General features: G+C 39.9%; 1 pseudogene; it reads left to right on the forward strand.

The window, feature by feature from the left end:
- The first annotated feature begins 4,064 nt into the window (after positions 1–4,064).
- LOC139472782 (uncharacterized) overlaps positions 4,065–12,224 on the forward strand; it is a 94,356-nt pseudogene continuing 86,196 nt past the window's right edge.

Genomic DNA, 12,224 nt, shown 5'->3' on the forward strand with positions numbered 1-12,224 from the left:
GTTGTAAAATGATAGGTCAAATACTGTGTTGTTTATCTGTTCCGCATACTGGTAAGTTGTAAGATGAGTTTCCGCTCGTTAATCAGACAAACTACTGCTACAGTGGTTTGTGCAAAAGTTGATGCATCTGTGGCATGTTACAGCTTTTGTGAACTTTGGAGATATAAATTGCGAAACAATTGGGCGAGGACACTAGCCTAGCGCCAGCAGCATGATCAGTTTCAATACCTTTGCTTGCAGACCTCTGTAGATTAGAACATTTCCCCCACATTAACACAGTTGGATTTGGCCGAAATGTGTATGAATTGTTACCTTGTTTCGTTTAGTTGATGTGTGTTCATCTGACTGCAACGTTATGACAGGACAGGCAGACTTTAAACAAACGTGACGTTTCATATACTAGGGTTAGAGTAACTTCCCTTTGATAAAGGGCAGTTATTCTGACGGACAGACCAGTGGATTGCCGCGAAAGGAAAAGAGAAACAATTTGTGTAGGCAATTGTTGTTGTGCTACTGTAAAAGAAAGAGGTTTCAGATGGAACTACATTGATTGTCGTCGCTGTCCGTTGGACACGTGGCTAACCTTCTGACGTAATATATTGTATTGCGCACATTCCAGGAAAACGTTCAATGTTTCGGTAATGTTTGTGAGAGATGGGAAGAGAGTTTTCGAGGACAGAATTGAAGAATGACATTATACGAGAAAAAGGTTATCAAGCCGGTGTGTCAGGCGATGGTAAATGTCCTGTATTAGGAATAAACACTGTGTATTTAGCTCGGCAAGGATAAAAGATACAATGTTTATTCCAAATACATAATATTATTATCATTAATATCTCCAAACACACTCGCGTAATAACCTCTATTTATTACTCACCCATGAAGAGAAAACCCGTTGACTAATAATACAGGTTAAGTAAACAGCGTTTTATCACGTCAAGTACCACGGGACTATGTTTTGCATCAGGTGGTCGTCGGAAGCACTGTGCAACTGGAATCTGCAAAACCTGCTCTACTCCAAAACTCCCGATCGACACAACTATTTTTCTCTAGACACCAGAGATGCGTACTGAGTGAGTGACTGTGGTCCCTTCTAGTGCCAAGAGTGTAGTCACACAACTATTCTTGAAGAGGCCTTGTGTATTGTCATCATTGCTTGCTATACACGTTTCTGTTCATGACCCTCAGCGTCAATCTGTCAAATAATGATGCCAAAATCAGATGTGGCATTGCAGCAATGTCATGAGCAGCGAGAATTCCATAGAGCTGACTATTTCCTTTGGGCCTCTTGAAGAATTGATTTTTTTCTCGCCTGAAATATGCAAATACATACGTTCGGTAAATAAGCACATGATTGATAAATTATGATGTGAATAGACCTTGATGGATACAATAATGGTATATCTGAGGAATCTTAATGTGCCTGTGACTGGCAATTTGGGAAAAAGCTTTGTTTATTGGCCTTATTTAAAAGAGTGAGTGAGTTAAAATGTTAAGAAACATCAGCAATATTTCAGCCACTATCAAGGTAGTAAGTGAATGAGTTGGGTTTAACGCCGCTTTTAACAATATTCCAGTAATATCGGAGCGTGTCAGCTTTATGTTGGAGGAAAGCCCGAAGTGATGCATGTCTCAAACGTTTACCACTTCGGTGAAACCCACGAGCACGGGTTAGGTGCTGACAAACCTAGAAACATAATCGGGGCGAACCAGGATTCGAACCCACAATCATAGGTTTCTGGCGTGCCCAAGGGACGCAACTCAGCACAGCGAATAGTTGCGCCTTAGACGACTGGGCTAAAAAGTAAAGACCCTAAATATAATGTTCAATGCAGACTGGTAATCAGAAGTTGGGAGAACATGAGAACATGCAACTTTCATGGATAATGCAAGTTGTGAGAATGAAGAAATAAACATTTACTTCCAGCAAGCATCACATGTGCGGGATTCGAGGCAACAGGCAATGTGCGATAGAGGGGAGGTAACTATCACTATACAAGTGTGTCCCGGTTATCAGGACATATATACAGATAACTAAATGGTAGATGAATTCCCTGATGATTTCTATGTCTTGCCGGGCAATTCAACTCAAACGGAAGATATTAGAGATATAATGTCAAAGATTAATTATCCTTGTGTTTGTAAACTTTGCATAAACTTCAATCTGACAATAAATTTCTTATTTGATGTATGCAGTAGACATGGAAGGTCGGGAAATTGAACATTTGAACACATAATTTACCTGGCATGTCCAGGTAAGTTGCTCTTGCAGCTTAATGGCGTTATTGAAATGGGGATCGTGTGTTTCAGCTTTTGGAAACCTAATGTTTTCTCGATACTGTTAAGTCGCAAAATGACATCTGGTGATGATGTCTGGGGCGATGATGGTGCAGAAGAAGGCGTCTCCATGCTGGTAATGATTGAAGAAGAGGCGATTGATAACAATGAGGCTGACGATTGAAATTGAATAAAAAAATCTAAATGACAGCTGCCTCCATTTTATTTGCAACCATGCTTCAAAATAGCGTGTTCGACCGAAGAATATAACGTGATTCATATTTCAAATTATGTTTAACATTGTACACACGATAATCTGCATATGTGTTAACTTTATTAAGACATATTTGTTTTTCATTTCTATATCTAGTTACTTGTTACTGGGTGCCTTATACAAATCTGATCTAAATACATAGTCTACCCCCTGTGAAGATTCTGGGGTAGAATAGGTGTTCAGCAACCCATGCTTGCCGTAAAAGGTGACTATGCTTGTCGCAAAAGGCGACTAACGGGATCGGGTGGTCAGGCTCGCTGACTTGGTTAATACATGTCATCGATCCAAATTGCGTGGATCGGTGCTCATGATATCAATCACTGGATTGTCAGGTCCAGACACGATTATTTACAGACCGCCGTCATATAGCTGGAATATTGCTGGGTGCGGCGTTAAACAACAACCAGCCAACCAACCAACATAGTCTACAATAGAATCAGAATATCGCAGGACATTTTGATATCACTTGATAACTGAAAGAAGATCAACAGGTGATCTGCTTCACCTAGACATTTGACATCACTGATGTGTGTCCACCTGGGGTTGTATAGGATGTCACGATGATGGACCAGACAATCTTGTGATTGACATCATGAGCATCAATCCACGCATTTTGGACCGATGACATGCATTAACCAAGTACTGACCATCAGCCTGACCACCCGATCAGCATGGGTTGCTGAAGATCTATTCTACCTCGGATCTTTATGGGTTGAATATCCATTTGGAGAGGTGAGATACATATAATACTCAATCGATCAATAGATGAAATTAAGCGCTAAAGTTATGAAGATATTCAAGTTATGAAATGCAAATATCTTCCAATAGGTGTATTTTTATCAAATATTCATTTATTCTTGAACTAATAGGTGAAAATGCAAATATGTCTGCTGTTTGGAAATCATGTCGATTGTTTGAAGCATTAATGGGAATTATCATAAGCATGCAGTAAATCAGGGACTTATACAAGGTAAGGCAGAAAAAGATAGACAGTATTTCATATATTTTGTAGAGCGTATCTGGTAAAATCGTGAGATATACATGATACCATTTTTATAGCAAGAACGTAGCCCAGATGCCATGGTCTCACTGTCTATACTATTTGTTTCTGCAGCTCACATTAGGAACAACATAATACTGCTTGACAATAGCATTGTGCAATTAAGTAGTCTTGCGCTAGTTTTGCTCTACCGTTTTGGGAGAATTCAACACCAAAACGTTATGCTGCGACCGCCAAATCTGTCGACCTACATATACAGCTGTCGGCAATACATGCATGTCAACATTGGTACACCCTGGTTCTCTGTTCATGTCGCCACATTATTATCCAGCATTGTATTGACACAGAACTATTCTCTTTCACTTTATACACTCACTTACTCACTCACTCTGATAATCTGAGCTCGGCCAAATCAACAGCGTTCGTACAGGACCGAAGGGTCACTTATTTATAGACAACAATGAACGTCTCACAAGGAGTTATTTTATGGTAGCTAGTCCCTGTAGACTGCACTTCCTCGTGAGGTGGCCCACAGGGTAGAGATGTCGGATGGTTTATGTTGGAGTACACAATTTGTGAGTTATTTATTTTTTATCTAATATAGAAATATGTTTGATCAATATAATATGTTCATAAACAAAATCGACGGGCATCAGTCACAGAAGTGTATGAATTTGTGAAGGTAACGTTATCACGCTTAGCTAACTCTACAAGGTAGAAAGTATTCCCTAAGAACAAAATGCTCACTGTATAGACTGTATATCTGGCTAAAATCTGTTGTGGAAGGAACCATTGATTTAAACAGAGAAAATGTTTTGTTTGGATTTCAACCCATTGAATAATGTACTTTCAATAACAAAACAAGTAATAAACAGACAATGCAGGAAAGGATTAAGTCCACATTTTGAACACATCCAGCATGAGATAAAAAGTTAGTACAATGCTACAAAGGTAATGTCATACACAAATTGTAACTATGCAAACTTTTTCAGTTTTTGGTCTTCCTTCCACACTTTGTTAAAAACTGAACAGTGATACACTACTTATTGTATGAAAAATGTACATTTTTTAAAATTTTAAAAACAATGTACCACAATTGTATTGACATGACATGTATATATAAATGCTGTGCCTGCTGAGATGAATAAAAAGGGAAAATGGAAATAAAAAATATGTTCACCAGTGAAGATCCGGGGTAGAGTAGGTCTTCAGCAACCCATGCTTAAAAGGTAACTATGCTTTTCGTAAGAGACAACTAACGGGATCGGGTGGTCAGACTCGCTGATTGGTTGAGGCATGTCATCGTATCCAAGTTGCGTGGATCGATGCTCATATCAATCACTGGATTCTCTGGTCAAGACTCGATTATTTACAGACAGCCGTTATATATCTGAAATATTGCTGTGTGCGGAGTTAAACAATAAACACATACCTATAAGTGTAGTTATGAAACTCATGAAATGAACGTACACAAATTCTATATAATTAGCTAATAATTCATTTCCAAAAGTACCTACATGCCCCGAGGGTAAATTGAAAAGTCTCTTGGTTCTCAGATATTTCTTATTGTGGTGTAAGTATTCGACAATTGGATGTCATGACATAAGTTTACACTGATCACCATATCTGGTTTCAACAAGTCAGCTAGACAGGGGTGAGAGAAACTTCGACAACAGAAAAGTCTGAGAAATGAGCTGTGATTATGTACCTGCCCAAATAGGGCATTTCACCAAAGGAAGCTCATGGAGATATTAGAGTGAGTGAGTGAGTATGGTTTTACGCCGCTTTTAGCAATATTCCAGAAATATCACGGCGGGGGACACCAGAAATGGGCTTCACACATTGTACCCATGTCGGGAATCGAACACGGGTCATCGGTGTGACGAGCGAACGCTTTAACCACAAGGCTATCCGACCACCCCGGAGATATAAGAAAGCACGCATGGGATGAAAAGTTGAATGGGCTACAGTTGAAGAAAACAGAACAGCAAAGAAGATGACTTCGTTCTGGGGATCCGCCAAATTGACATCATGCCAAATCTAACTCCACCAAATGGTTATGGCTAAATCGACATGTTACTATTCAACGTAACAATGACAATGCTGGGATCTGACACATTCCACTGGAGGGATCTGACACATTCCACTGGAGGGAACGGTTTGCAAGGTGTCCGTCATGTTGACACTAGATTAGAAGGTGACCCAACGAAACAAATCTAGGGACTTTGTGACCTTTTTCATGCGAATTGTATATCACGAGCAAGCAGTGGAGATGTGTGGCCCCAATCCCACCAAACATGGGTATAAGCTGGTGATGTCAGTTGACAACTGACGAGCAAAAACTAGCAACATGGGATACAACGTCAGAGAATAAAGTCCAAGAAAAACGTCAAGGAGAGCTCTGTTCATAATATGCTCTACTGGTAAAGAACAATGTGCATGTGCACATACGTGGCAATGGTTTCAGTAGCAAATTGTGTCTTTGCGTTTCCACCACATGCACCGCCGCTGACTTGTATCACTTCTCTAAACTCATATCACACCTGTATGGTAGAGTTTTTACCTGAGGAGAGTGTAGCCATTAGACCTTGTTTGGAACCATGGTGACGTCTTCAACAGGGCAGCGATAACAAAGCTGGATTGAGGTCAAGTTGAAATGAAAATATCAGCGTTAACGTGACAAAGACAGGAGTTGACGTAATGTCAACGTATTTGAAATGCAATGTCACAGCCTAGTTGTCACTGTCAACGTATTTGTAATGCAATGTCACAGCCTGTCACTGTCAACGTGTTTGTAATGCAATGTCACAGCCTATCATTGTCAACGTATTTGGAATGCAATGTCACAGCCTGTCATTGTCAACGTTTTTGAAATGCAATGTCACAGCCTGTCACTGTCAACGTATTTGTGATGCAATGTCACAGCTTATCATTGTTAACGTAATTATGTCCCATTTAGCGTTTACAAATTTTCTCTTCACAACAGCTGCAATAAGTGTTTATGATAAGGAGATGTATACATCCAGGTGAATACTCGCACGCAAATGTTGTTTGAGTTCATGCCATAAAAAAATTATGTGCCTTACATTTAGTCATGTATTAACGTCTGTGCATATGCCATAATATCATATCGAGATTGATACTGGCATCTAAGACATGGGTTGTAAATAAAATTGACAAAACCATATAAATACTACTGAGCTACTCCGGGACTTACATTCCACCAAGAATAACATTGGCCCAGTTCAAGTAAATATACAACGCCAGAAAATAACCAGAATACCCTATTACTAAAGGCTCGGTACATCTAAAGTCTAACAAATAAACTAAAACTATTTCAACAACTACAGCACGCTCCACAGTAAACGGAGCGATCGGGTAGCCTGTTGGTTGAAGTGTTCGCTCGTCACGCCGAAGATTCCCATCATAGGTACAATGTGTGAAGCCCATTTCTAGGGTTCCCCGTCGACTGGAATACTTGAACGAGGGTCACAATACAATACAACACTACAAAGTTTAGTTGGTTGGTTGGTTTGTTGTTTAACTCCGCTCTCAGCAATATTCCAGCTGTATGACGGCGGTCTGTAACTAATCAAATCTGGCCAAGACAATCCAGTGATTAATATCATGAGCATCAATCCACGCGATTGGGATCGATGACATGCATCAACCAAGTCATCGAGCCTGACTACCCGATTCTGTTAGTCGCTTTTGACGACAAGCATAGTCGCCTTTTACGACAAGCATGGGTTACTGAAGACCTATTCTGCCCCAGATCGTCACGGGTTTGCTAGGTTTAGATTCATAAAGGTAATGCAGGGACTGGCAATCACAGGCAGGGAATTGATTTCAACAGGGACAGCAACTTGCACCCAAGGCGTATGAACTTAACAATGATAAGAAGGAAGTTGGCGTTTCAAACTGTTAATTCGTGATTTATAATACGTTTCACTTCAGACAGGTGCTTGATAAAACTGTGAGTCACTTCAAGCGTCCTCGTTACGAATCTCTATGTTGCTGTTGCATTTCACCTAGAGTACGTGCCATGTTATAGCTTGTATTTCACTAACTAAACCATTGTTTCTTTGTTTGGTCATTGATCTAATGACCATAGTAATCTAAATTTAACGCATTTTCGATATCGCTTCTGACACCCCTACTTTTATCAAGGCAAACGTTGGAGTAAATATTCCAGAACTGGTTCCTCGTAAAGCTGACATGTATTTATTAATAAATGTTAGTCATAACAAAAATTAGAGGACAGACTGACCATCTCGACAAAAGGAACATTTTAAGCTGTTAGAAACACAAGTTTTCTTTTAAACAAACAAACAGTGGATAAGGCACATAATTTATAGAGAATCTCACCCGAGTGTCTTACAAGGTTAAATCAAGAGAAGTTGATTTATGTACAATATTAGAGGCTAGTCGGAGGTGGTGATATGTTTGAGTTTGGAGCAAACGAGGATGCACGTAAGATTATACACATCTGGTGTGCAATAAACATTTATGGCTATTTTAGAACGATCAAACAATGGATAAGCAATTTCATTTATTTAACTGTCTATTTGGTTAATTTGCATGGAGACGAAAAAGCTGGTTATTGTTGAATAATTTCTTGGCCAGTGTAACCATGTTGTTTACCAGTCAGCCACTTGTCCACATACATTGTTGGAATCATAGGTTGGGATCCCGGTTCACCCTGATTAAGCTCCCAGATTTGTCAGCGTCATACTCATGGTCGTGAGTTTTAAGTGTTTAACACCTCCATCTCACGCCGTCTTATAGTCGAAACACTCTTCACAGCAGTGTTCAACCGAACTCACTCACTCACTCATTTTATTTTTCAGTGGATGTCTCAATGACAATGATGCATAGAAGAAATCTAATCCTGGTTCTGCTTAACCTTGCGGTGTGCTTTACTCATGGTAAGCACAGTTTATACGTATTCCTTCACAACGATCATATGTTGGGTAAGTTAAATACCGCATGAGCAGTAGTTTTGTAAGAGCACGGTAGCAAACTCGGTGCAAGTCTCTGATTCGAAAATATGAATGGTTTAATTTTTGTTTACATGAAACAACATTCACTCACTCACTCTGGAGTTTTCCATTCCATTAGAAGCCCTTGTAGATACCACATGTGGCTGTTATTGTTCAGTTCTCGATAAAATATTGGTATTAATGATATTCATAATTAGCTTACTTATTTACTTTATGCTACGAAAAACAGGATACTGGACTGCCAAAGTACTTAATGAAACTATCCACGTATTGGTATTCACCCTTACTAATCAACTGTGTTTAAAAAGTCGCTAAATGCAATGTTTATTCCTAATGGATAATTACCATCCCCAAACACTCGCGTGATAACCTCTATTTATCATTCAATGTCTATTTATATTATAATAACTATCTTTTTCACTTCGCAATATGGCTGGAATACTGCCCATGCGATGTAAAATTTGAACACACTCACCAAATTTGAATATTGTTGACTGTGACATTAAACCACCCGGACTTGTTTTTTATTTAACCTGTATGTCTGTGTGATGAAGAATGCTATTGTGAAACTTGTTTTCGAGCAGATGGAATCCTTGTGCGGAGAAGTTACTCCGTTTGAAGTGATTGTACGTCTGTATTGTAAATTGGATTGTTAGCATCACGTTATAAATTTTGACACATGAATCTCATTCACGTTTAATATGATCTATACATAGTTCGTCTGTTAGCCGTTGATATAGCAACGTGCATGCACACGTGTGTGTGGCTGATTGTACTAGTCCGGACTGATCCCGATTTATAGTGCTCGATACCATGCCGGAGTTTAACATGAATACCCCATTCAGACACATTATACGGACTCCGAGCCGACCAGTCCTTGTTTTAGGGTAACAACAATGGTAACAACAGGTACCATCTTTTTAACGTATTTTCATATGACGGGGCCTGGGATCGAACCCTGGACCTTGCGCTCTCCGGGCGGACGCTCTACCACTAGACCACAGAGGCGGGCAGTTGGCGAATGAGGAAGATGGAACAACAAAACATACCACTGTGATACCAACAGAAACCTCATCACAGATCGTTGCTTTAAACACCGAGGGTGGAGAACAATATACTTCCTAATCCACGTTCAAATACATCAAAATGCATCATCTACCCCACAACATTGAGGCTAAAGTTGACGATTTCATATGTGTTCTCACAAGTTTGTTATATTTTACAAGCGTATTGCTTGCACATTATTGCTATTTTATGTTCAACCACTGTATTTAAGCTGACCACAAGTATTTTGTCATTTCAAAGTTCATGGTATCTATTACAATGTGTGTTTCTGTTGACATTCATTGTTTTCATGAACTGATACTATCATTGTCCACGAAAGTGTAGCCAGCTGTTCGATGTGGTAACCTTACTCTTTCACTCTCCTTTGCCGACAGGTATTTAACTATAACTAACTTGTTCTCATCGCGATGTGGCTGTAATATTGCCGATTCGATGTCAGATTTGAACTCACTCACTCGCTCGTTTTGATAAGTTTTGTTTTTTTATGTGTGAGGTCTGTCTGTCTCCTTCTTTCCTTCTTTAACGCCACACTCCAATAGATAAGTCGACCAGACAATCCAGTGACCGTTATTGCGTTCGCTCCACGCCATCTGGAAACGATGACATGCTATCAACCAAGTCACCCTGTGCCTGACAACCTTTTCTCCCTCTTCTATCCTTGAATCCCATGGTACATTGGATGTATATGTTGTGAGATTAACAGTAGTCCCGACAACAGCAGTAACGGTACTGATAGTAGTGATAACGGAACAACTCTCTTCCACGTTACAGCACTGACGGACACAGACTGCCCTGGAGGAGTGGCTCTTCTTGGAACAAATTACACAATAGTAGGGGACAGAAGCAACTATACAGGCTTTATATGGGCACGACCAACTGATAACCGGTATGTCGTCACCTGCAACCCCAGCTGCAGCCCTGTGGCTGGATACAGTGCAACGAACGACACACACTCTACACTCACTATACACAGTGTTGGGGCGGTAGATGCTGGTACCTGGAAGATCGTGGATGCGAATGTACTGGATGCCATCGGTGTCGATGTGTGTCCGCTGACAGTAGCTGGTGAGTATAACGTCACGGAAGTCTAGAAAATATTTGGTGAATTAATGGATATCATGAGCCCTAATCACTGAGATGAGTCAAGCAATATAAAAGATAATGCAAAAGGACAAATATGGCCATGTTATAATCTCTAAAGTATTAATTCTGACTACAATGACGTCTTAATTCAGGTCTTGATGGGACTGGTGTCTTTATTACCCAAGATGTCATTAATGGAGTTATTAATAACCACGGAACCGTTTGTACCTTAAGATTTAGGAAACATACAGGCTTACCCTTGTTGCTTAAGGTCATCAATTACTTACAATCATAAATATAGGGAAGGAATGATTGGAATGAAGGTATCATTGATGTGCATATTTACATTACCGTGGGCGATGCATCTGAACGCATCAACTAATCACAAGTAAATTTCACATCATGCATGAAGAGCGTGTGATGCACGGGCTCACAGAAGCCAAAGCGTGTGCGCTAATAGGGGAACTCACAATCAATAATGAAATTGAGCTAACACGCTCTTAAAATATTCAAAGTACATGTATATATTATTATCATCGAAAATATTTGGCAAATCTAAAAGTGTATTTGCTCGCCTGAAGGACAAGTACCATCAAACGGCCTTCAATGCGATACTACCAAAATTCGTCTTGTCGCATTAATAACCCTACGCAATAAATTCAAATCTGCTCTTGTCATAGATAGATAATTCCGTACAATAACAGGAAGGCGAATATCAGCATCTTCCGTCAAACATCCCCGGCTCTCTCTAGTAGCGTCCTGATGTTGGGCGGTATCACACATGACAGGCAAACTGTTTTGGTTACAAAATTGTTAATGGACATTTGACTGGCCAACGGAATTTTGAGTCCTCTCGTTGCTACATTTCGTAAGAATTATCGTATTGAATTGCCAGACCACATTGTGTCCAGGTCTCCAATATACCCCAAGAGACAGCATACGGACACTGGATTGACAGAGCATTTTAGGATGTTCTTTGGCAGAGAGACCCAGCAACTGCGTTTGTAGAAAATCTGCGGCTTGCAAGACCAAGGACAGCCATATCAAAATTAATCAACATCATCGCTTAAGATTGTGAAAACACGAGATACTGATCTATACGCCCGAAAATCATTTTTACACACATTTATCGTCATTACACCCTGACACCCTATTATTTCATCATGTTGTTTGTCGGACGTATGGATATTAGTGTGTTTTCGTTTCTCATGCGGACACTGGATTGACAGAGCATTTTAGGATGTTCTTTGGCAGAGAGACCCAGCAACTGCGTTTGCAGAAAATCTGCGGCGGGCACTACCAAGGACAGTCATATCCAAATTAATCAACAGCATCGCTCAACATTGTGAAAACACGAGATACTGATCTACACGCCCGAAATTATATTTTACACACATTTATCGTCATTACACCCTGACTATTATTTCATCATATTGTTTGTTAGAGGTACGGATATTAGTGTGTTTTCGTTCCTCATATGTCTTACATGCATGTTGGGAATAATAATTGAAGAGCTTAGAGC

The sequence above is a fragment of the Haliotis cracherodii genome, unplaced genomic scaffold (assembly GCF_022045235.1).
Source record: "Haliotis cracherodii isolate W230 unplaced genomic scaffold, xgHalCrac1.p SCAF_25, whole genome shotgun sequence".
NCBI lineage: Eukaryota > Metazoa > Mollusca > Gastropoda > Lepetellida > Haliotidae > Haliotis > Haliotis cracherodii.